Source organism: Equus quagga, chromosome 1 (genome assembly GCF_021613505.1).
Source record: "Equus quagga isolate Etosha38 chromosome 1, UCLA_HA_Equagga_1.0, whole genome shotgun sequence".
Classification (NCBI taxonomy): Eukaryota; Metazoa; Chordata; class Mammalia; order Perissodactyla; family Equidae; genus Equus; species Equus quagga.
The window spans coordinates 39,955,669-39,982,135 of NC_060267.1; the positions used below are offsets into that span (position 1 = coordinate 39,955,669).

At 38.9% G+C, this 26,467-nt stretch overlaps 1 pseudogene; it reads left to right on the forward strand.

Moving 5' to 3' along the window:
- Window positions 1-819: 819 nt before the first annotated feature.
- On the forward strand, window positions 820-16,434 carry LOC124241040 (zinc finger MYND domain-containing protein 19-like; annotated as a pseudogene).
- Window positions 16,435-26,467: the final 10,033 nt, after the last annotated feature.

The following is a 26,467-nucleotide window of genomic DNA, read 5'->3' on the forward strand; positions in this document are numbered from 1 at the left end:
AATGACTGGATTCAAGAAAATTATACAAAATCAATAATTATTAACAGTGTGATGACAACTTAGATGAAACAACAGGGGAATTTCATTCGCAAGTCCAACAGAACAAATCATAATATTAGGAATTAACTTAAGAAATGTAAAGAAAGATAAAGAAAACTGTAACATTTCACTGCTGTATACGTAGGAATTGTTGAAGGAATGGAGAGACATATTGTAACACGATGAGAATGCAGTGCATCATGCTGATTAACATCACCGGCTTGGAATCCAATTGGCCCAGATTTGGATTCTGGCTCCTCCCCTTATTAGCTGCTTAAAGTTACTGAGACTCGAGCTGGCCCCGTGGCCGAGTGGTTAAGTTCGCGCGCTCCACTGCAGGCGGCCCAGTGTTTCGTTGGTTCGAATCCTGGGCGCGGACATGGCACTGCTCATCAGACCACGCTGAGGCAGCGTCCCACATACCACAACTAGAAGGACACACAACGAAGAATACACAACTATGTACCGGGGGGCTTTGGGGAGAAAAAGGAAAAAATAAAATCTTTACAAAAAAAAAAAAATAAAAGAGAAGTAAAGACTTTAAAAAAAAAAAAAAGTTACTGAGACTCATTTTTCACTATCTATTAATTAAGAATAATAATGATACTTCTCAGGGTTTTCGTGAGTATATTAAGTCACAGGTTTTTGTAAAGCTCTTAGTACAGTGTCTTGAAAATGTTAAGGGGCTTGAAAATATCAGAATGACTTAACTTTCCCCAAATTCAACGAGTAGTTTAACAGACTCCTAATCAAATTGAAAACTAATTTTTTAAGGGGAACATGACAACAATTCCGGATGTTAATCTAGAAGAAAATAAGCAGGTAAGAATGATCAAGACCTTTTTGACAAAGAAGAATTGTGACAATATCCCAAGGTGACGTATTTGAAAACACGTGATAAGGATTTAAGGGGAGGAAAACAGAAGAACGGAAACAAACACAAGAATAAGCGAGGATTTAATATATCATAAAGAGGGTCCATCAATTAATGGAAGAGGCCAGGCTATTCACACAAATGGCATTTGAACTCTTGATGGAGGAAAAAAATCAGTTTAGTAACAATTTCACATAAATTGGCAAAACAAAATCTAGATACATGTTTAAAGGCATCATCACACTATCAAATCATGGGAAACTGTGTAATTTAATTTAAATTTCCTATTGAAGGGTATCTTGCTGCACATTGATAAGTATACTTTAACTTTATTGATACATTGTTTAGGTTCTCCAGATCTTAAAATAACCTTCTTTGATCTTTATAGAGCAAATTTCAGATAATAAGATCCGGCCTTGATTTACTTTTAAAATCTTGACATTAGGACTTATAAAGAATGTACTCTTGCAAAAGGCGAGTTTGGGCAGTCAGAGGGTTTCTCCCATCTCCATATCCCACAGACTTTAAAATTGGACTTTATAGCTGTTTTGCCCCATTCTAAGAGTAGTTCACTCAGTTAAAGATGGTGCTTTTTTCCCATAAAGAGGCTGTCTCATAAACCCTAAACAAGAGGGGTTTTCTTCTTTAAGGAAATGATCTATTTCTATCTTTCAAGCTGCACAGATCGACTGTGCTTTACTGCAGGAGACGTAGAACTTCTTACAGAGCTTTGTTATGATGATACAATCCATTTCTCTACCCGGAATGCTCCATTTCGCTCTAATTATGGTTTTCTTTTCCTGGCTCTGAGGTGACAGTTCATAGCTTTTGCCCCTTTAATTCTTAGAGTGGCAGAAGCTTGGAGACAGTCCAGGAGTTAGCCTCTGACACTTTCATTTCCACCATAAAATGACTAATGAAATGCTGGACTAAAAATATAACTATAGTGCCCAGAACAAATGGGGCATGGTCCCACTGTACTTGGAACAGCAGGTTATGTTATGTTCGACCCTGGGTACCTTTCATTAGCAGGAAACTTGAAAAATTGGAATGTCAGTGGAAGACATGAGGATGACGAAGCATCTCAAGAGCACAGAACACAAAATATAGATGAAGGAACTAGAGTGATACAGCTTTGAAAATGGAAAGCTTGGGTTATATAACTACGAGGCAGTAATATTATCCAATGGTATATTGAAGAGGATCTTGGACTCGAAGTGAGTTGAATTCTGCAGTTGCTTTGCATTGAGCAGCACTGTGGCCCCGGGGAAAGCTCTTAATCTCTCAGGGCCTCCGTGTTTTCTGTAAATTGAGGGTATTGGCTGAGATCACCTCTGCATTTTTATAATACCATCATTTTGCTATGTTTTTGTAATACCGGAGTCTATGATTTTGCAACGTTATTTTTTAGAAATGTGGATCTCTTTCTTTTTAAACAATGTTTACTGGGAATCCCATTATATAAAAAGGATAAAAACAGAACTTGCCTGGTTGAATCAATGACAATATACTAGCGTCCTACCCATGAAGTTTCCTCACCGCGTGGCATTAGCTCCTGACACTCCTCTTGAGTAGCAGGGTAGACACTTCCACAGAACTTCTCTATGGACAACGCAGTCTGAAACGACAGAAAAATTGGACTAAAAATGAACATCAAATTACAGACTGAAGTATGTGAAGTTCCTATCTCTGTGCCTCCACAATGGTCTAGTATCAGGAATTTCACGTGGTTCATCCTAAAATAGGCTGAGTGAGGTGAGAGCCTTCCTCACTGTGTCCTCTTTATCTGTCTCTTTAAGGAATTTAGGATTTGAGATCTGCATAGTTGTTTGCTGTAGAAAGACAGGAGAAGGCCAAAAACTTCATACCCCTCATTAAAACGTGTTATTCTCGGTTTGGGTGGGAAAAATTCACCTTGCTACAGCAGTGGGAAAGATGAATATTTAGTAGTGAGCCTGCTCTACTGTCCGTTATTATAATAGTTTTCTTTAATTGGCTTGTAATAAATTAAGCGAGAAATTTTCATGATAGGAAATATTTTAAACCCTTCAGGAATATTTTTCATGGTTTTCTGAATACAGAAACAGATCTTAATAATATTCACTACTAATAAAAATATCTGTACATAGGCATTTTACTTTGTAGATAATTGAATCAATTTCATTGTAGGACATTTGCAATTAAGAAATATCCCAAGCATCTTCAAAAACACTGATATTTGTATCAATGATTGAGTTCTTTTAAATCTGTTTTGAATAGATTAAGGGATACAAACCATACTCCAGAGGATGAAATAGTGTCTTATTTCGTGAAGAATCTGCAGATTAGAACAGTTAATGTTGTTGATGTGACTTCAAACCAACCTGTTGACGAAGAGAAAAATGTTGACAAAAGTTATAATATACTTAAATGAAAATGAACTTCAAACAGAATCTTAATTATTCAAGTAAGTGGACTGGAAAAGACCATGTTAGCTGAGACAGTAGCTAATTTTTCAGAAAGTACCATGGAATACATTTATATTCATAAGTTAGGCAGGGAAAATAATAGCACCAAATATATGAAGCCCTCTTGGTTTTAACGTATTGCTTTCTGAGCACGCAGAAAGATGAGCAGGAAAGTGACTAAACACGGACACACTTGAGGCTTTCATTCATTAGCAATCCAAGAAGGAATAATAAATACTTCAAATCAACTGTGCTTTTCATATCTGCTCACTAATGAAATTTTAATTAACTATAGAACCAATTATAAGATTTTGTATAATATGTTTCAAGATTGATTTTTAAAATGGAAATTAAAGCACTTAAGCAATTTTCCTACTGGGCTTTCTTTAGAAAGACTTTCCTTCTTTCTTTTTCTTCAATTTTTTGTCCTAATAAATGCAAAGAACACATGAGGATTTAGGTGTTGAAACCCAAACTCCTTTCCTTTTTGTTTACATGTTTCTTATCTATAGCAATTTAAAAAATATAAAATTATATATCACCTAATTTAGACACATTTTAGCCAGAGGGACTTTCTTCTACTTCGTAGGCCCTAAATGAGTTAATGGGTTCCTTTATATGGCAGTCAGTGAAATATGCAAAAGTCTAGGAACCAGACATCAGCCTAAGGAGTTTTTCAATAAAGTCTCACTAATTTTCCTGTCAAAAAAATTAAGTAATAACCAAATATACCTGTGTTGGTTTTTCAGCTCTGCAACGGTAAAGTTGACTTTCCTGGAGTTATTTCAAATGATCAGACAGTGAAGATGTTCCTCCCGCAGGCCTCTCCCAGCCCCTCTGCCCCCTCATCCCATCCCTTCCCCGTCTTAAGAGGCAAACTCTGTGGAACAGATTGGTCACTGCTGACTTGGGAGCAAGGTGACTCTTTCCTTTTATACCTGAGATTATTGGAAGTCATGACCTCCTATTAAAACTTTTTTTGTTTGTTTGTGACATAAAGAAATGAACTCCTATTCTTTAATGGAAATATTCTAAAGAACCAAGAATGCAAAACCTCTTGAGACATAGAGTAAGACATAAAAACTTTGCCAGATATCTCATGCTTTTGTTAATTTCCTTATTATTAGCTTTCTGTTTCTAGCAGTCTGGAACTAGATTGCACAAGTCTTATGATGGCAGTCTTCCAACCGGGCTATGAGTTCCTTTGGGAATTTGCAAACAAAATTAAGGGAATTATTTTCTAGATCCTCAGTTTCCATATATATTTTTCCTAAAATGTATCTGCTGAGAAGTCTTCTGTATGTTCCAGCAGATTCTCTTTGGCGCCTTTCTTTTATAATAGCCTTACCTCCACTCCATAAAACAAAAGCACATCCCTCACCCAAATCTTACTATGGTACATTTTCCCAGGGCTTAAAAAGATGCAGGGGGCTAAGCAAAAAGACACATGAGTTTTGGTTAAGTGTATCATGTTCGAATTCAGATATATTGTGGAGTGGAATAATGGGAATGACTTTGTCTTTTCTATTGTCTTGAGTGCTGTAGCAGAATGCATTGGTTTGAGAGAGAGTGTCCTGAGAACAAGGTTTTCCATTTGAAGGTAACTGATACTTTTCAGCTATTTCCAACAGTCATTGTCAAGCCATGTCATTAGCTCAAAATGAAGAGGCAAAGAAATAAAAATTAGATTGTTGATTCTCTTGCATGTAAATGGAAATTAATCTGACATTATCAAATTTTTCAAGGTACCGGATAAAAAACTGTAAATGTACATTCTATATGATTTCTTTTAGGCTGGCGTTAATCATTTGTTAACGTAGTTAAACTTATTTTCTCAAATCAGTTCATAAAATATTTATTCTGATTTCAGTCTGCCTACTCTTTTTCATCTATAAAATATTTAATATTTTCTACTTCCTATTAGCAAAAAATACTATTGTATGCTAATTTTTGGACTAAGTAATTTTAAGCAGTACATATCAATTTTTTCATAAAATGCATAGGGAATTTTGAATCTGGATTTATTATGTTTTATACATAATTCTTATTTAATTAAACACCAAAGCTGACCACCAGAGTTTAATACATGCATGCACACATTTACCAAAGGAATACTATGCCTGACATTATACTCCTCACTTCATAAATAGCTTGCAATTTTACACATAACAGTCTTGCAAATTAAGAAATAAAAATGGCATTTAATCAAGCTTTCAACTTATTAGAATATGAATAAATTAAATTATATTAGATATAAAAATTTTTAGTCAATGATTGCTTTTAGTAATCTTTGTTGCAAACTTTGATTCCTAATTTATTCAGTGTTTTATTTATTTATTTATTTTTATTTATTTATTTTTTGAAGATTAGCCCTGAGCTAACATCTGCCACCAATCCTCCTCTTTTTGCTGAAGAAGACTGGCCCAGAGCTAACATCCGTGCCCGTCTTCCTCTATTTTATATGTGGGACGCCTGCCACAGCATGGCTGGACAAGCCGTGCCATGTCGGCACCTGGGATCCGAACCCGCAAACCCTGGGCTGCCAAAGTGGAACTTATGAACTTAACTGCTGCACCACCGGGCCACCCCCTCACAGTGTTTTTTATATCTCTAAAAATATGTATTAACAGTTTTATTGGAAGTGAAAAGTAAAGTCGAATTTTTTTCTGATCTGGTTGATTGACAGTGAGGGTTGCTTTTGCTAATTAGGTTATATGCTGGATGTTTTTCACTAATTAAATGAGTAGACTCTGCAGCTCCTGGATTCTGATAAGATTAAAACATATTGTTAAAAAAGATCATTGCAGGGCTGGCCTGGTGGTGTAGTGGTTAAGTTCATGTGCTCTGCTTTGGAGGCCCACTATGTCAAGTGTCCCACATATAAAGTAGGGGGAGATGGGCACAGATGTTAGCTCAGGGCAGTCTTCCTCAGCAAAAAGAGGAAGATTGGCAGTGGATGTTAGCTCAGGGCTAATCTTCCTCAAAAACAAACAAACAAACAAACAAATAAAATCATTGCATTAACAAGGTGTATTGATTTTAATATTTCGTTTCTCCCTCCCTGTCTGTGTTGGATTAATAAAATTCCTTTAAGTGAATGAGTCACAGGCATAGGGCTGATATTGGGATGAGTCTTGGTAAAGACTCTGTGCTATTCCAAGCAACTGGGAATGTCAGTGCCTATAATAAAGCTCTTTGCAAATAAGTTGGTTTCTAATTCTTTGCTTTCAATACAATAGAAGGGCTACTTAACAAGTTGCAAATTGATATGTCATCAGAAATAATTTTTGAGAATAGATTACTGTGTGATTTTTGGTACAATATTCAGAAGAATTTGAAGAACAGAATAACATTGTTATAAGAAAAGTCTTTTCATTGCTATCCTCTTATTTATCTGATTGTTTGCTCATTGCTTGTATCTACGAAATAAAAATAGATTTGATACTGAACTCTCTCTCTTTCCAGCAATAAGTAATATTCATTCACAGATATATGATCTAATAGGAAATAAATTAGATTGGTACATATCTTTATGAGGTATGTTTCCAATAAATTTTATTTTTATCTTTAATAACCAATCATCGAATTTGTAATATATTTGTGTTGTTTTGAACAACAGTTTACAGAAGAAGAAAATTTGTTAAAACTCTTAGGCCCTATGGCCACAGGAAAAAAACTGTATACATATTTCTCTAGCAAAGATGTATCATGCCTTCCAGCATGGAAGACTTTTACTTCCAGTAAAAGACTTTCCAACATAAAAATATATTATATTAGCATAAAATATGTTGAAATTGAAATGGAAAAGTTCAAGGACATAAAGGAACTATAATAAATTATAAAAAGTGTTCACTTATTTTTTAAATAGATAAATCTAGGGTATTTAGATTCTACTGGATACTTTTTAAAACTTGATATGAATACTTTATTTTGAAATGTCAATATTTACAATATGTTTGAAATTGCATGCAGCTATTTAAACTTTTTATAAAAAATCTTAACTGTAACTTATACATGTACTAATGGATATACAGTTTTCCAAAATTCTTTAGCGGGTTTTGTCAGCTGAAGACCTCTGCCTTAGACACGATGCTCTCTTTTCTTGTTTTGAGGAGGATTAACCATGAGCTAACATCTGCTGCCAATCCTCCTTTTTTTGCAGAGGAAGACTGGCCCTGAGCTAACATCCATGCCCATCTTCCTCTCCTTTATATGTGGGACGCCTACCATAGCATGGCTTGCCAAGCAGGTCCATGTTCGCACCTGGGATCCGAACCGGCAAACCCTGGCTGCCAAAGCAGAATGTGTGCGCTTAACTGCTGCACCACCGGGCCGGCCTCAGACACCATGCTCTCTTGATGACAACTTTTAAAGTTTTTTTGTCCATTGCAGAAACTATTCTCCCCTGGCTAGTGACCAAGTCTCTACCTCCAAGAGAGGACTGTACAAAGGTCTCAGGAATTTCCCCATGTTAAGGATGGAATTCTTGGTTTAATATGCACGGCGCTTCAGTCTACCCCAGCTTACTGCCATCTACTCTGGCCCCAACCACAACTCTACATTCCCACCACATCAAGCTTCCCAGTGTCTCTCTTTGACAATACCAGGTCCTTTCATACTTTGGAGCCTTTGTACCTTATGTTTCTTGTGCCTGTAGTCAAGTCACTGTTACAGGCAAAAAACCCAGAACAAGTAAGGAGATTGATGAGAGCACCCCAGATCTGAGGATGAGAGTATCTAGCATCTTGGCAGGGTGGTTTTGCCTTAGATTTTACAGGAAAGAATAAACACATTATAGGTGGAATGATTTTAGAGTTGGGATTGGTTTTTTGTAATCAGAGGGAGTCTCCATCAGTGAGATGAACAAGAAGTGTTCATCCCTTTGTCGAGCTAGTTTTAGGGGGACAAACAGTTCAGCCAATTATTTATGAGATGAAGAATGACAATTTTGAGGCTTGGTGTCTGGTCTTGTCATATGTACAACAGGGTCATCTGAGAGTCTTACAGGAGTCAGGAGAAAGAAGAGTCTTATCTAAGTCGGTGGGAAAGGTAATTCTTTGCAGTAAGCCCTTTCCTGGAACACAATAGGGTGGGGGTTTTTGGAAATCAAAAGGTTGCGAGGACTAACCATCTCTGTTTTCTAGGACCGTGGGGCTTGGGTAAAATTGACATTGTCACCACCTTTGTCTAGCAAACTCTTTCAGTCTCAATTGCGTTGCTTGCCAAACTGTCACAGATTCCCAGGAAGCAAACTCCAAGTCAGAGATTTGCTTGCAGGGTGTTTACTGGGGAGTCCTCTTGGAATCAACGCTGTGGGCAGTAGGTGAGGAAAGCAGGTTTGGTTGGAAAAGGGTTTGGCAAACCAAATCTGGCCCATAGTCTTTTTGTATATGGCCTTGAGCATTGTATCAGACACTGCTCAGCTGCTATTCACAAGGTTTTCATGGCCAATTTTTTTTTGGAAATGGGTGGCCAGGTCCCTCTTTCTAGTCTGTCTTAGTCTGAAAGCTCTGCTAAAAACTGTACACCATTCACAACTGGAAGGACCCACAACTGAAATATACAACTATGTACTGGGGGGATTCGGGGAGAAAAAGCAGAAAAAAAGATTGGCAACAGATGTTAGCTCAGGTGCCAATCTTTAAGAAAAAATAAACTGTCCACCATGGGTAACCTGCTGGTATTTGAAATACCACTGGCATAGCTTTCAGCAACAGGCAGCAGCTACAATATGACAACCCACGGATGAGTGGTGTTTCTCTAACTGGGAAATGAACTTGGGCTGTGGCAGTGAGAACTCACAAACCTTTTTTTTACCTCCCCAAAGCTGCAGTACACAGTTGTATATTCCAATTGTAGGTCCTTCTAGTTCTTCTATGTGAGCCACTGCCACAGCATGGCTACTGACAGATGAGAGGTGTGTCATTTCATGACTGGGAACAGAGCCCAGGTCGCCAAAGCAGAGCAGGCCGAACTTAAACAGTTAGGCCATCAGGGCTGGCTCGAGAACTCCTGAATCTTAACTGTTAGACCTGCAAGGCTGGCTATGACTCTACATATTATGTAGTTCGTTCTTTCACATGCTAGTGTCTCTTACTCAGCTGGGACCTACTCAGGAATAGGAATAGCATCCTATTTCTTATCGTACTTCTGGCGCCTAACTCAGGCTCTGCCACAAATAATGGGCTCCATGAATATTAACTGAATGAAGAAATATTCTTGCTTTTCAAAAGCCTGAAGAATAGAAAATAAGCTGTCCAGGAGTTCATAGAATAAGTCATTGGAAGAGCCTTGTAAAATTCATGTTGCTTGAAAACCAGATCTTAGGGTATTTTCATGAAGTATATAAATGGATTCATGACACTTGAATGCAAGAAAAGTAGAATGTCCAATTTCAATTGCATGGTTGGGGTTGGGAGTAACTCTCGCCCTGGTTGCATAAGCAGCTCTATTGGTGTTCCTGACATTTCCTGGCATGTAGCAGGAACAGTATAATGGCTCTGACAGACTTCCATTAGCCTCACTTATCTCCACCTTTAAAACTCAAAACCCACTGTCTCCTGCCACTTGAAGATAAGCCAACTTAATTCACTTCCTCTGGATCTGAATCAGAAAAAGCCATTAATTCTAGGACAAGGGATTCCAGAATTCAAAACTCTGTTTCCCAGGAAGGAGAATATTACTTTTTAATTCTTTTTATTATTTGGGTATACAGAAGCAAAGAGCAAAGATACTGCCTAATTGCTCAATAACTCTCTCTGTTAAAATTATTATCTCCAAATGGTAGGAAACTTGAGATAAGACCTAAAGTTTCATCATTAAATGGTAATGACTATCAATCCTTATAAGGATACTAGTTATTTGACAGAGAATTATTCCTCTGGTTCTTTAGCATCATGTCATCAAGACCTTGAGCTCATGGAGAGCAGGGGACCATCACTCATATTGCCTTTCAAATTCCATAGTTCCTGGTACAAGGGTGTTTTCAGGACAACTTACAGAATAAATTGATAGAAAGCAAATTTTTTAAGTCCTAAGTTCAGTGCTATAAAACATTACAGCTTATGGTTTATTCTTTACTCCACCAATGGTAGATGAATCCAGCTTGATTTAGATATTCTCATGTACCATAGACCTTTGGAAAGAGTTTACTGTTGACACCATTTGAAGCTTCTCCATGATCACTTTCCCAGGAGAAAGCTAATAGTGTGGGAATGCAGAAGAGGGGAATAGTTTTAACTAATGACTAGCATACATAGATTTCTAACTCTGGATTTAGATGGATGGCACTGGCAGAGGGGTTGGGAGGGAATCTTGCATTCTATTGACTCCAGAATATATTTTCTCATCTTAGCCATTCCAAACACCTTTTGGCTTCAGTGCATAAGAGCCGTATTTTCATAATATGCTTGAAAGTTATTGTATATATTTTGAGTTGGCTATAGTGATGCCCATAATATCTTCTACTGCTGCCGTATTAACTGTAGGAACGCACTGCATTCCCCAGAGTCACATATCTCAGGATGGATGTAAACTGACTGTCTAATACTAAGTCTAGTGCTGTCTGTTCTTTGTGCCAGAAACTCCAGGGCACCCTGAGAATACATGTGATTGTGTGACAAGGACACCAAAGCGTCTCCAATACCTATTTGAAAAGTGTCAACTCATTTTCTGTTATACTGTCATTTCCCAGAAAAATATCACCCATGATTTTACAGCTAAATTCCTTCAAATGCAGCACTCTGCTGAAAGCTAAATGGACTTTATCTTTGTGGTTTTGCTTTTTTTGACATATTCATTGAACGGTAATAAGTAAAAATTTTAAAATGAATAGATCAGCAACTTGTGCTAATTTTCTTCACCATCAGGAATTAGGTGAGGCAGCAAAATAGAGATGAACAAAAGTGAAGATCAGAACGAGGGAAACTGGAGAAGCCGGTCATTTATGTACTCTGCAAAGCAGTCTTATTAAACAGAAAATTGTTACAATTTTGTGTGAGTCAGAGAAACGCTATGCTGGATCTTTGTGGTCAGACTTTCATAATCTACTGACCTGGTAAGCAATACACTAACTTTCCAATTCACCGGTTAGAACCTGACATTCCTCACACGCCCAGGCCTCTTTTGATGGCTCCTAAACAATGCGTGGGTACCTGTGGCGGCCTATGAGGCCAAACTCACCTTTTCCAATCACCTCTTAGGCAAACACAGAGACAGATTTTCTTTTCCAATTCCAGTTTGTGTTCATCTTGAGGAATTCCGCCTCAGACAAATGAGTGGCATTTATGATTTTGTCCAGAGCACAGCCTTACCCAGTCAGTCCTACAACTGCAGATCTTTCACAGTTACAGGAGCTGGAGATGAAGGGTGGGACTGTCTCCTGAGGAGCGAGGGGAGGGGAGGGAAACTGTGGGCAAATATTTCAGCTTATTTTTGGGGGCTTTAAGTTCATTCTGCTTCTGAATAAGTAAAACAATTGTTACTTCTACTTGTTTTCCCTTTAGTTTCCTCTTTTTTGTCCTTGGAGTTGTTTATTTTTGGTTTGTTTATTATTTTTTATTTGTTTCCTTGCTTTTCTTGTTTCACTTTTTATTCACGCCTGTATCTATTTTCTGTTTTTCCCCATAGCCCAGTTCTTTTCACCTGTCATTCATAGGGAACTGTTCTAAAATGTGTAATGCGTATTTTTTAAAAAATATGTGTTCTTTAAAAAATGTGTATTTGTGAGCATCTATTTTTTTGAAGAAGATTAGCTCTGAGCCAACATCTGCCACCAATCTTCCTCTTTTTTGCTGAAGAAGACTGGCCCTGAGCTAACATCCGTGCCCATCTTACTCCACTTTATATGTGGGACGCCTGCCACAGCATGGCTTGACAAGCAGTGCCCTGTCTGCACCCAGGATCTGAACCGGCAAACCCTGGGCCTTTGAAGCAGAACATACGAACTTAAATGCTGTGCCACAGTGCTGGCCCCTATGAGCATCGATTTTTAATTTCTACATTTATTATTGTGATATAAATTACATTGTGTCTGCTCTTCGTTATCCAGCAATATGTAATTAAGATGCACTCATATTGCTCTCTGTGCTTCTGTTCCGTTACTTCCAGCTGTGCACGGTACTCCTTGCTGTGCATCTACCACATTTACCTTTTAATTCACCAGTGATGGGGTTCCAAATTGCTACTAACTTCCTGCCACCACAAACAACACTGCTGTGAACACCCTTGTATATGTTTCCTTAGAGACAAGTATGAGAATTTTGGAAGGAAATATACCAAAGAATGGAATTGCTGAGTCACAGGGTATGCATATGTTTAATTTGACTAAATAGTGTCAGCGTGCTCTTCAGAACAGCAGTTTTGGTCTACTTTCCCACCAGCACTGTATGAGAGTTCTTATACACACACGTGCATATGCACACGTAAACACACACATGCACGTGCACACATGTACACACACACAAATACACATCCCTAACATAATTTGCCTAAGTCAATCAGCATCTAATTTTTGCCTTTTAAAATAGGTGTAACATAAAACTAATGTTTGTTTTAATTTGCATTTTTTTGATTATCTCATATTTTTTTTATAGGCATTTTGGATTTCCTGTTCTGTAAATTGCCTGTTTATACACATTGCCTATTTTTCTATTAGGATCGCTCTCTTCTTCTGGTTGACTTCAGCAGCTTCTTTTGTCAAACTGTGTATCAACAGAAGAAGAAGATTGACTTCTCATCTTCGTGGCTTCCCACTCAAGACCTGTGTAATTTTACTATTCATCAACTACATGAAGACAAATTTTAAAAGATCTGTTAAAAGTTACAAGAGCATTAGTATTAACATGATTTATTCAAAAGTTGTAGATTATTTCCTTTTTTGACACCATCCAATTGTAGGCAACTTCAATATAAATGGAAATGGAGCTATGAAGGCTTTCTTTGTTTGAACAAGTCCCTCTAATTATCAGAGGGTAAAGGGAAATAAAATTGGCATCTAATCCCACTCTGTCATAATGAACAGCTAATCAGGCTGCTCCACTGCAATGGAAATGGGAGTGGGTCTTTCCAAGCATCCTCTCTGAAATTAGGTGCTGCTCAAGCTTGTCGTTTGGGCCCAGCACCTCATATATTCCTTCTAAGACCTGCCTTGTAGACTTAGGAACAATAGGAAAGATAGAACAAAATGTGAAAATAACACTGGCCAACACTATAGTTTTAATTAAAGTTGCACGATTTTGAAAAAACCACTCGAATTCTCTGGGCCTTATTTTGGATTCCCAATCTATAAATGAAGAAATAAAGCTGTATAATGGTTACAGTCTCTTAGTCAAAAACCAAAACCAAAAAAACTATCACACGCTTCAAATATTTCCGAACTTATAAGTGGCTTATGAGCAGAAGCCTTGAGCATGAATTCTTCAAGACAAGGACAGAATCAGTCTTAAGGAAATATTCAAAGAAAGGAGAATTCTTTGTAGAAATCAGAACATATAATGGCTAGTGAAAATATATTAACATGGTAGATATATAATTTTTACCTAATAGCATTAACATACACTTTGTAATGGGCTTTTGAGCACATGTGTGGTATTTTTATGTCAGAATTATAAAGCCCATTTTATATGAATAGAAATTCTTAACTCCCTGAAGATATACATGAACTTCTAATGTAAAATGGTGACTTTTCAACCTCCAGCAGAATTTCCCAAAATGTGTTCTGTGGAAGGTTAATGTTTCACTTGAAAGAGGGTCCCATGAATAAACATATTTGATCAAAAAATATTTACTCCCTATCATGTGCCAGGCATTATTTAGGTTCTAAAGATAGTCTGCTAAGTAAGATAAACAAGGTTGCTGCCCTGATAGGGTTTGTATTCTAGTGTAGAAAAACAGAATTTTAAAAAGTTCAAATGGTGCTGAGGAAATTATAAAGGAAATAATGTTGACGATATGGTGAGAAGTCACTGGGAAAGACCAATTCTTGAGAGGAGTTTCAGACAGATGATGCTTGAGCTGAGTCTTGAAGGATGAAGAAAAGCTAATGATAAGAAGAGCTGAAGGAGAGAAATTTTCAGGCAGAGGAAACTTCGGGTACAAAGGCTGTCATGTAGGAGAGGGCTTGGCATGGAAAAGGCAGAGAAGGGAGCCTAGTGGACAAAAGAGTGGCCAGCAAGAAGAGCAGTGGTTGACAAGGTTTGAGAGGAAGGCTTGGGTCAGAGGTCACAAGCCCTTGGAGGCCAATATATGAAGATTGGGCTTTAAGAACATTAAACCCATTGATATGCTTGAGGAATAAGCAGGGGATCAATTTATGTTTTTAAAAGCTCACTTTGGCCCACTTTCGCTACTTTGTAGGAGACTAAGAGTGGAAACAGAGATACTAATTAGGAGGACAATGTACTATTCCTCTGAGAAGAGATGGGGCCATGGCTTAGAGTGATAGCAGCAGCGGTGGAGGGAAATGGACAGATGTTCTTTTGGAGGTCAGACTCATAGACCTTGCAGACAGAGTAGATGTGGGTGGTGAGGAGAAAAGAGAGGAATCAAAGATGATCTCCAGATAAGACTCAACTAAATGGTGTTTTAGTAACGGACTATCTTGGAGCCTTTAATTGAGGCTCTCCAAGTGGGGAAATACACTAACGTGTTTTTAAACTTGTTTGTCCATGAAATCCCAGATACTTCTTTTTAAATCTTAGGATATCCTTTGTGCTTGCATTTTCACATTGACATTAAACTCTTGATGCTTTGAAAATTCAAATATTTAGTGGAAAAGGTATCTATTTAAAGAAAATAGCAATAGAGTTTATTTTCTTCCTTCAACCTATTCATCCAGCTAACCATCCATCTACATATTTAACAAATATCTACTAAACATTCACCATGTTCCAGACCGTGTAATGGGATCACCAAAGGTATAAATAAGATAGGACCCTTTCCCTTAAGGCATACACGTATAAAGAACTACTTTTTGAAAGTTAATTTAAAAGAAGGAAGCGATGGGAAGATAAAAGGGAAGCAGAATTACTAACAGATCAGTGAAAATGTTTTGCAAAAGAATTTTGGGAGAGAGTTAAATAAATTTGCAGTAACATGAGGGAAGATCTTGGCATGGCAGTCCCTTAGGAAGGAGGAAGCTGGGATGCATATATGGTGGTTGGGTAGCCAGGTCAGATTGTTCTACAAGGTCCTGAAGGGTTTGGTATGAGGTATTCCTGGGTGAAATGAATGCAGAGTGATAATTGTTCAGGAGTGGGTTAGAAGTACGTCCCTAACCAAGCTAAGCCACAGTTTCTATTTCTATAGTCAAATTCCCTGTGAACAGATGTGTGCTCGGAGTCAATGGTAATTCCAACAAAGTGCACTGAGTGGTACCATCTAACTAAAAAGAGCTACTGTCCTGAGGGAGTGGTGCCTCCCGCCAAGTGGAGACCCCGTCATGACCGGCTTCAAATTGGCCATAGAGTGGTTCGGCCCAGGTGGCTGGGAATATTGGGCACACCCTGATAGATGAGCAAGAACTCCCAGTGGTGCTCCTTTGAGACCCGAATGGAAGTGGAGGCAGACGGAAACGGTGCTGAGACATCCGCACATGACTTTGACAAAGACCAAGGAAGGGGGTTGGGAGGCTCCTCCATGAGCTGTTGGGGGAGCAGCGTAGGGGAGGCAGTGCTGGGGCTTTTCAGGTGGTGCATCTCAACATCTGGACAATATGCAGCTGGTGCCGCGGGGCTGGGGGCCCAAAGCAGAAGAGACCTCCAGAAAACAAAGGGAGCAAAGCTTACATTGGCTGGTGATTCATCAGCTTCCCATGGGCCCGACAGAAGGGCAGTTCCCCACCTGGTACTATAACGCCAACCGGGACGTGGTGGGAGAGGAGAATTCCTGCACCTACAACAGTGCCATTATGCTCCCTGCACAGTGACTGAGATGTAGCTCCGGGTGTTCAACATCTGCGGGCGCTGCTAGATGGCCTGGTCCTGGGGCTCCCGGGGCTGCAGAGAACTGGCCTGCCACTGGGAAGCGCTGTCTGGCGAAGAGCCCTTCCAGCAGGAGCTGGAGCTGGAGCGATGACCCGGCCGCTGACCTGTAGCACAACATCAGTGCTTACGGCTTCCTGGCTCTTTTAAAATTTTTTATTGGGAATATACTGGTTAATAACATTGTGTAGTTTCAGGTATACATTATTGTTTATCAGTTCCTGAATACACTTCATTGTGCTCACCCCCAGTAGTCTAATTTTTATCCATCACCATCCATATGTGCTCCTTTGTCCCTTTTGCCCACCCCCAAACTCCCTTCCCCTCTGGTAACCACTAATCTATTCTCTTTATCCACGTTTTTATCATCTTCCACACATGAGTGAAATCAGACAGCATTTGTCTTTCTGTCTCTGGCTTATTTCACTTAACATCACACCCTCCAGGTCCATCCATGCTGTTGTAAATGGGACAATTTTGTCCTTTTTTAGTAGTATTCCATTGTTTATATATACCACATCTTTATCCATTCATGGGTAGAAGGGCACTTGGGTTGTTTCCACATCCTGGCTATTGTGAATAATGCTGCAGTGAACATAGGGGTGCATAAATCTCTTTGGATCTTTGACTTCAAGTTCTTTGGATAAACACCCAGTAGTGGGATAGCTGGATCCTATTCTGGGGGCCTGGAATTGGCCACGCCAAGATATGTCTCTTTGGCATGAGGAGTATTGGGCTGGTTGCTTTTGATAAACTGGGACAGGGAAGAAGGCTCTGAGGAGTGGAACTTGCTTGCCCTTTGTTAGGAGACATTTGCATTGTAAAGGAAATCTCTATCTGTAAAGGTGCCTCCCTCTCTGTACCAGGAAGAAGAAAGGGGATGACTTTATCTCTAGAAACTCTTAAGCAATACCAAAGGCGAGGACTTAAATCTGCATAATAATCTTATTCCTGTTTCTGGTAACCTCCTGTAACTGGCTCCCCCCACCCCCAACATCCTCCTTTGTCATTAGCTGAAGATGATAAAGATGATATTTAAGTTGGTGGTTTCGGCCATTTTGGCTGGTTGCTCAGCTTGCCTGGGCCTCTCCCATGTGTGCATTGACGGGTAAAGATGGCAAGCAGTGGGATGTGTTAGAATACATGAGGAAGCCATTTGGTGTAAACCTAATTCGGCTTGACCTTGTCTTTCCAAAAGGGCCTGACCGAGGCCGTTGAACATGTATTGTATATCTGCTTTAGCAATTCCCTATGGCAAGAACAAAGGCCCTTGAGATAAAGGTGCAACTTCCCTCCCCCTCCCAACATTGGTATTCCCTTAAGGATTAAGCATCTTTACTTAGGCTAGGAACTGATTGCTTCGCTCACCTGTGACCACCCAGCTTAAGACAATAGACTTGCCTCCTGCTACACACTCTGAGATAGCAGATCCACTACCCGCTGTGTCCATCAAGCACTGTGCTGACAGGGCAATCTTGTGACTATTGTGGGAGAGACATTTCAATCATATGTGAAACATCCTGTTTGAGGGTATATAACCACTCCATGCACCCCACTTCTTCGGTGCCCTTTCTTCCTTTGGGAAGAAAGGCCCCGGGACATGGTCCTTATAAAGCTTTGTGTAATTTTCTCCTGCTATTCTGTCTCACGTGAATTTAATTCGTTCTCTGGCCAGACGAACCCAGAGAAGGTAGAGGAAATGTCTTCCTCCCCTACACTATGGTATTTCTATTTTTAATTTTTTGAGAAATCTCCATACTGTTCTTCGTGGTGGCTGCACCAGTTTGCGTTCCCACCAGCAGTGTATGAGAGCGTTCCCTTTGCTCCTAAGCAGATCTACGCTCTGAGGCAGGCACTTCCCAGGCCTCCAGTGGGCTCTTTCTTGACACAGCGGCACAGATGGTGGTTGACCCTGGAGGGGCCCAAGAAGCCAGCGACATGCACCCAGAACAGCCGCCATGGAGGCGCTCGGTGATCAGCACTTTGTGCGGGACAGCACTCCCGTCGCGGGTTAATCTCAAGCAGAGACCGCTGGGGAGACTCCCTCCAGGACACTTCTCTTATGCATGTGTTAACATGTTTGTAAACTCATCTACAGGTTTTTCGGAGGGGAGGCAGTGGGAGGGTTAGAAATTACAAATAGAATCATTTGCTGTAATGCTGAAATGGCAAACGGTCGGCCCACACGTCTAAAAACTGTTGTGTAGCAGAAGCTTCTCCAGCCGTGGAGAAAGCGACTTGCAGGGGAGTCGTATCTACAAGGGCAAAGGGGAATCATTAAAAGAAAAGAAAAATCATATTTTCTTCTCCTATTTCTTGAGGTCTTGTCATCAGAGATTATGGCACTCCACAAGGATTTCTAGAAATTCTAAAGAGATCGGTTTGACATGTGATTACCAGCCCTGGACACGGCTAATTTAATTCCAAACAAACACCACAGACCCTTCGTGAACTTCAGGCATTAGTTATGCTACACTAACAGTTTGACAAAAGAGCCCTGATTTTCCTTTTTTTTTTTTAATAAATCTAGAATAATTGGAACTATTGAATTGAAGATTGTTTATCCAAAAATGAGGTATAAAAAGAAGTACTGAAGTGAATGCGGGAAATACTCATTAAGGAACATTGAAATACTGTTCAGATATCTCTGCTAAAAACACATGTGCTGTTTATGGAATTTTCCCCGTTCTTCATTCTCTCGTACCATGAGGGTCTCCGAACTGAGGGCTGCATTTGCATGCTATTAGGGTCACAGGTCACATTCCTAGGGACTGAAAAAAATAAATCTGTCCAATTAGTAAATCCTATTTACACCGTAAGTTCTTTTTTATTCTTATGAGTTTGGAGCATGCCCACGGTGTTTGTCAAGTGAGGGCACTTTACATATTCTAAAATGAGAATAAAAAGTTACTAGGGAGATAACAGTATGATAAGCATTATATTTATGTAATAAAATTAATGCAGGAAAGCTGTTGCATTTATAACCCAGAAGAGGTTGTCCTCTTCAAGAGAGTTAAAATGGACTAAAATATACAGAAAAATTACTTGAAATCTTTCCAAACACATCTTTTATGTAACCCTAGAAACTATATTTAAACTAATGACATTTCTAAATGAACAAAAGGGTGAAATATACTTAGTGAATGCCAGATGTTCATCTTACTAAAACAAAAGCCCTGTAAGGTGTCAGAAATCACATTCAGATGAATGAATGTGTGTCTGGTATCTTCCATTTGCCCCGCCGGATCCACTTTCTTCCCTTTACCACCCTTATACTGGCCTTGTGAGGCGGATGTGCATGCACTGTGTTAATGGACTTCCTTGCCCCTAGGTTTTGGTTGGATTTGCCAGTGGGAAGCTCTGACAGAAGACTGGAGAAAGGAGGAAAGCATTTATGCCCTTTGCTCTCTTCCTGAACAGTTTCCACAGAAGGTAACAGTCCTTATTCCGGTGGCTCATCATATTAACTCCTTTTTCTAGGTTCTAATGGCCACTCCCTAACCTTGACCTAAAGATGAGAACTGCTCTCATGTTATTTCACTGTCCTTTGTGTTCCCACATCTTTGTAGGTAATCCCCTCATTATACCTTCTTTGAATTGTCCAATTTGTTTTCGTCATCTGTTTCCTGTTGGGACACAGAATGATTAAATTTGGAAGACAGATCTTGTCCCTGGAGCCTCCTTATGGGCTCTAGATCCACTTGGCACATAATAAGACATTAAGAATGAATTGTCAGGGAAATACAGAGTGTGGGAATTATATTCTTATCATGTGCCAGACACTATGAAAGATCTTTAAAATGCAAAGCTGTGCTTCCAGTGCAGAGGCATTTATCCACTCGAATACCTGAAAGGTGAAAAGTTTGGTTGGATTGAGAAATGATGCTCTTAGAAACTTTCTCTCATCTTTGGGAAATATTGCTTGTGAAGCTCTGGCCAATCTGAGAGACTGATGGAAGCGCTCTTCTCTTGGACATTTATTCATTCACCAACCATTTACTGCTCATGCATTATATGTAAAATATCATGCTAGGTGTGCAAGTTTACAGTTGGAAAAGTGCTGTACAATTATGGTCTCACCTTAGTGTTGCAAAAATCCTCCCCATTTAACAAATGGAACAATTGGGGTATCAAAGAAGTCATATATTTTAACCTTAACTAATGTCACAAAAGTAGTAATTGGTAGAATGAGGACTTGAACATAGATATTCTGACTCAAAGTTTCATAGATTTCCACCATAATGCATATGAATGAAACAAATATCCTCCTTTAGTCTGTTAAGAGAAACAGAACAAACGCACACATCTAATATTCAAATTAGGGTGGATAAGTACGAAAGCAGAATTACAGATAAAATGCATTCACATTTAGGAAACGTAGAGAGCACTTCTGGTGAAGCTTCTCTTAGGTGTCTTGGAAAAGGTGATTAAGTCCGTTTAGCCCTAGAAGATCCATGGAAAAGGTAAGGGCTCAGATCATGGAGGACCTTGGAATGCTAAGCTGAGGAACTTGAAATATATTCCCTAGTCAATATGTATCTTTTAAACGTGTTTGACCAAGACTGTGAACGACATCAGTGAGTAATCAGTTGAGGTTTATGAAAATTAACTTGGCAGAACTTCATAGAACAGATTGAAGATTAGAAAAAGAAAAGAAATGAAGGCAGACTAGGTAGAAAGTTAATAAGTAAAAAGTAACAAAGATTATTGATAAGGGGACAAAGGGAATAAATAAAAAAACTTGCAGGGACAGAAATAAAATGACTCAATGACTAGTCGGATTTTAGGACATAGGAAAGAAGTTAAGAATGCTTCAAGTTTTGACCTTGAGTTAACGGCAAGATAATGCTTCCGGGAGCAGAAAAAAAGAAAGGTTAATTTGCTTGAGGGAGAGAGAGGCAGGAAAGAATAAGAGCTTAGTTCTAGACATGTTAATTTTGACACTGTAAGGTAGGACTTGCAGATAATATTGAAAATGTGTAAATGAAGCCCAAAGTCAAGTTGATTGGAGTCATCTGTATGATTATTTAGTAGATGTCCTGTTTTCACTTGTAGAACATGGGTGAACCTGGGTTGGAGGGATGGTGGGTGGAGTGGAGTCGGGTAGGGAGTGTGGCCCAAGAGGGAGTACTGCCAAGATAGGATATTCTTGGAGATGGAGTCGACCTGGGACATGTGTTTATGCAAACCTTTTCTGGCATAGTGTCATCAAGGTAGTGTCAGAATATAGTGCATAGTGACAAGTTTAATGATTAAAAAAAAAAAGCAACAAATTTGCAAGCCAAGCAGGAAGAGAAAAAGATGCATACGTTGTAAAAAATCCTGTTTAAAGAGTTACTTAGTAACAGGCCATGGATAATGAGTACTGGACTTTTCCTTTTATGTTTTACCTGATGAATATTGTGAAGAATGGGATAGTTGCTGAAAACCTCGGTGAATGAGGATGATAATGTAAAAAGAAGAGGATGGAGAACGAAAGTTTGGAAGATGCCTATGTTGGAGTGTGGGGTACGGTGGAGGAGGAGAAATTAAGAGAATTAGAAAAGGGGGAGCGTAAGATGCAGTTACAACTGAGGAAGTAAAAGTTTTTCAGGATAAAGAAATAGTCACGCTCCTGTGATGATGACCGAGGGAAGGCCATTGGAATAATTATGATATTGAAAACTTTTGAGAATGGGTTTTCATCACACTGTTGAACTGGAAGCCAGAAGGTGCAGAGTTAAGGCAGCATGATATGATGTAAAGGGCAGGAGTTTTGAAGTGTGACAGACCTGAATTGGAATCCCAGTTCTGTCATTTTCCAGCTGTGTCAATTTGGCACAGTTACTTAAGAATATTCTTAGTTTCTTAAGCTGTAAAATATAATTCCCACTCCTATGTTTCTTATAAGGATTCAGTGAGGCAGGCGAAATTGCTTAGTAGAATGCCTAGAACATAGCAGACTCTTAATTAAATTCATTCATTTAAGAAAATATTAATGGTAAGGAAGAAGCAAAAAAAAAAAGGAATGTGATAATCTTTTGAAAAGTTTCATGGTGAAAGGACCTGAGAAATTTGTAGGGAAGATTTTTTAGGATAGTTAGAATGTTAGAACGATGTTTGGTGATAGGGGAGAGGGGCCAAGATGGGGTAGAGAAAGTGAGGAGTTAAGAATGAAAGGAGTAAGTGATGCAGCAAGAGCTTGGATGACAAAAGATCAAGGATTTAGGATCAAGTGCACAGGAGGAAGAGCTAGTCTTCTAAAAGATTAAAAAGAAAAGAAAGAGCTAGTTTTTCTAAAAGAAAGGAATGTACACTTCTTTGCAGACTATTTGGAAGGAGAAGAAAATAAATATATTTTTAAGAGCAGAGTAAGAAAGCTGGAGAAGCTCTGTTTGAAAGCATGTGTCTTAGTGAAAGGACAAAGTCATTTACTAAGTGAAGGAATGATGAAGAAGGAAAACTTAACAAGAGTAGAAAAATTTGAAAGCTTATCATGGAGAAGCCTATAGGAGTCAATCAAAAAGAATAAATTGATTACTCATCAGGAGTGAGAGACCAGTGACTGCTTTAGAGTTGAGATAAGTTTCATTAGAATCTAGGAAGCATTAGACTGGGAATCCATTCTTTAAGAATAGTAGTATAGCCTAAGAAGGTGCTGAAATTATCCAAGTAAAAGGGCCAGAATCTAAGAGATATGTCATGATGAGAAGATTGAGGAGAATGTGAGATAAATCAATAACACGGCTGAAAATGGGCTGAGTGGCAGTGACCTGGAAGTACTTTTCATAGTGAGTCACTAAATCCAATCAGCTATGGAAAGGGGCCTTCATTAATATCCAGAGAGTCCAATTGAAGCCTTGTTTGATCATCCCAGACATGCGTGATATGTAGAAGGGAGTAGTTGGGTCCTGTACACTGTGATAAAGGTTCAAACAAAGAAGGAAAGCTGAAGCCTGCTCCAATATCAAGATGAGCCTGAGGCTAGAACAGCAGGGACTCACCATGCCAAAGGGGATAGTTGGGGGATGTTTGGTCCCTCGTGGATTTCTGTTTGAGTAGAACGTTACATGGTCATTGGACTGGCTCCTTGGACCAGCCCCCGCCAGGGGTAAGGCAGAAAGTCTTTGACAGAAGATCATGTAAAATTGAAAGAAATATATGACTTTTGAAGAACTTGATATTTTAAAACTTTTTGAAGGAGAAATCTCTCTCCATTTGGAGTGGGAAAAGAGTAACAAGGTTCATCAGAACAGGAGGTGGCCAATGGCAGCTTCAAAATGGAATCAACTGCCTTAGAGTGAAGAGTCACAACATCAGCCCTGGGGATCTGCAGTGGAATACAGGGTTCCTAAGGGGACAGCACGTTTGATGGTTTACAATATCTTAAGTCCAATTAAACCTGCCATGCTTCATTTCTCTATTATCCTTGTTTATTTGTTCTTTCATTTATTCATTCATTAAGTACCTACCATATGACAGGCAATAATGGACTAGATACTTGGAATAGACAAGGTCCCCATTCTGATGGAGCTTACATTCCAGTTGGGAATGGGATCGAGGTTGGAGGGGGGAAGGAACACTGGAATATTGGAAAATACTATGGTGATTCCTCAGGATCTGAAGCATTTTGTACGTGTGTATGCGCCTAGGCATGTGTGTATGGACGTGTATTCACAGTGAAGCCCTAAGTGGGCGTAGGGGAGTGTGTGTGTGTGTATGTGAAAAGTACAGAGAGGATGTAGTTACTGTAGGTTTTCCTGGCTATGTCAGCCTCTATATAAAGAAATTAACTATCAAATAATATGACTGTGGGAATGCTTTTGGGATTGTGTAGCATAAGTTAATGAAATGCCTTTTTTGTTTGTTTTGTATTGTTTTAAGTTTGGTTTGTTGCCTATCAAAGAAAAAATTTGATATTCAATATTGCCAAGATTACTGTGGTGTGCTAGACACTCTCTTAACTACTGGAGGGATTATAAATTGTTAAATCTTTCTGGAACACAATTTAACAATATATATTAAGAGCATTAATAAAAAAAGCATTAATATGTTCATATCTTTTCGATATGCAATTTTATGGAATTTATCTTAAGGGAAATAATCCACAATGTGGGCAAAGCTTTATGCATATAGATACTCACTACAGCCTAATTAATAACAGAAAGAGCATGCTAAAGCTTTAAATTATATATGAATAGAGAAATGGTTGTCTTGTTATGGTGCATGAAAAGTATGAATATCACATAAATTATTAAAATTATGTGCTCAAGGAGTTTTGATGACATGGGAAAATATGATATATAAAGTTTTGCAAAAAAGAACAGGATATAATTTTTATATGCTGTCTATTCTTAATATTTAAAACAGTTCCATAAAATTCAATGGAAGGAAATAGGTCAAAATGCTTTATACTTTAAGCGTTTTGAATGATTCGTACATGTGACTTTTATATCCATTAACACCAATAAATATTATACTAAAAACCCTGTGTTAGAGTGGGAACTAAATGCCTCTGGGATTGTCCCATAAACCATTAAGTGTTATTCTGAAATGATCTGGAAAATCAGCACTTGCATATACAACCCTAATATAAATCCAAATTTTTGCTAAAGATTTTTGTCAAATTGGTATATTTTAGTGCTGTGAGAGCAATTTTCTTTGCTGCTTATTTTTTAGATATTTTTTTCTTACCTTTTAACATGACAGATGAAAGCCTAGCCTTTGTCTGTCCATAGTGAATCCAATGAAGTAGTAGAAATAGACTTTACAGGTCAATAGTTTATAAAACATGATTTTAATTAAGTAAATAGGAAGCAGAGATGTGTTACTTTAAGATTAGGGCAATATTTTTCAAAATGAGGCCCTGGGACCTCCTGCATCAGAGTAATGGCTGACGATAATTATTCAAAATGTAGATTTCCCAACCTACTAAATCAGAATTTGAGGATGGGTACCAGGAGTTTGTATTTTTAAAGATACACCCTAGGTAATTCTGAGATTCTCTAAGAACCACCAGTTGGCGTAGTGAGTTTTGAGGTTTAGAAATTCTTGCATAGGATCTCGTCTGCCCCGATGTCTATTAAGTAGAATTAGACATTTTCTCAATTGCATGGATCTAAAATACAAAGTACTTTGCTTCCCAGATTATCGGAATTGGGGGGTGGGGGCTATCTACTGTCATTCCGCAATCTTATTAGAGAGGTTTAGGTTTGGAACTGAGAGCAGACACAAGCGGTCAGTAACATTGCTGGCAATAGTGCTAGGGTGATTATATAGGCAATTTGTCTTGGCTAGAAAGCAGTAATCCACCAGTTCCAGTTCTTTTGGGGTATCCTTTAGGTGAAATTCTTGCTTAAATCATTGTATAGTAGAGTTGACAACTTTTAATGAAACAGGCCTCCATGTAGAACTGTAATACTTTAAAGGTTAGGAGCACAAGTGCTGGAGCCAGACATATCTGTCTCCTACTGTGGGCCTGGATGAATTAAACAACTTGAAATCTTATATTCTCCCCATGTAAAACGGAGATACTACTGTTACCAGCCTAATGATGAAAAATGGTGTGTCAATCATTTAGCACAGAGCCTGGCATGAAGCACTTGTAAAAGCTTATAGTGATGACTTCACAGGAGCTCGACTACATAAGCTTGGGAGGTCTGGCTTCTCCAGTAGATTTTTTGAAGACCATGCCAGTTATTAGAGAAGCCCAGGGATTTGAGTAATCCCAAATTCTTGTGGTGGGGGTGTATGGCAGTGGATCCAAGTTTACAAATAGTCCTTCATCTACGCTAGATCTTTGATATCTGTTGGTTTCATGGAACACCCAACCCTAATGTTACCTACTGAAATCCACCCTCTTGGAGTTAGTGTAAGACTGAATTGAATAACGCAAAGTGTGTGAAGCATCATCTGCAGACTTTCATTTGTATACCTTCTCCAAGTCCAAAGAAAGTCAAAAGTCATTCCTGCACACACAGACCACACAGAGCCCTAACCCTGACCACCTCTACAATACTTCTGGGGTTTGTTAGTGCCCTTGAGTCTGACTTCTAGTGACCCTGGGTACAGCAGAGCAGAACCCTGCCCAGTCTGTTGGTGTCATCCTCTCACCTTCTGTTGCTATATTAGATAGTGCTCTACTGCTA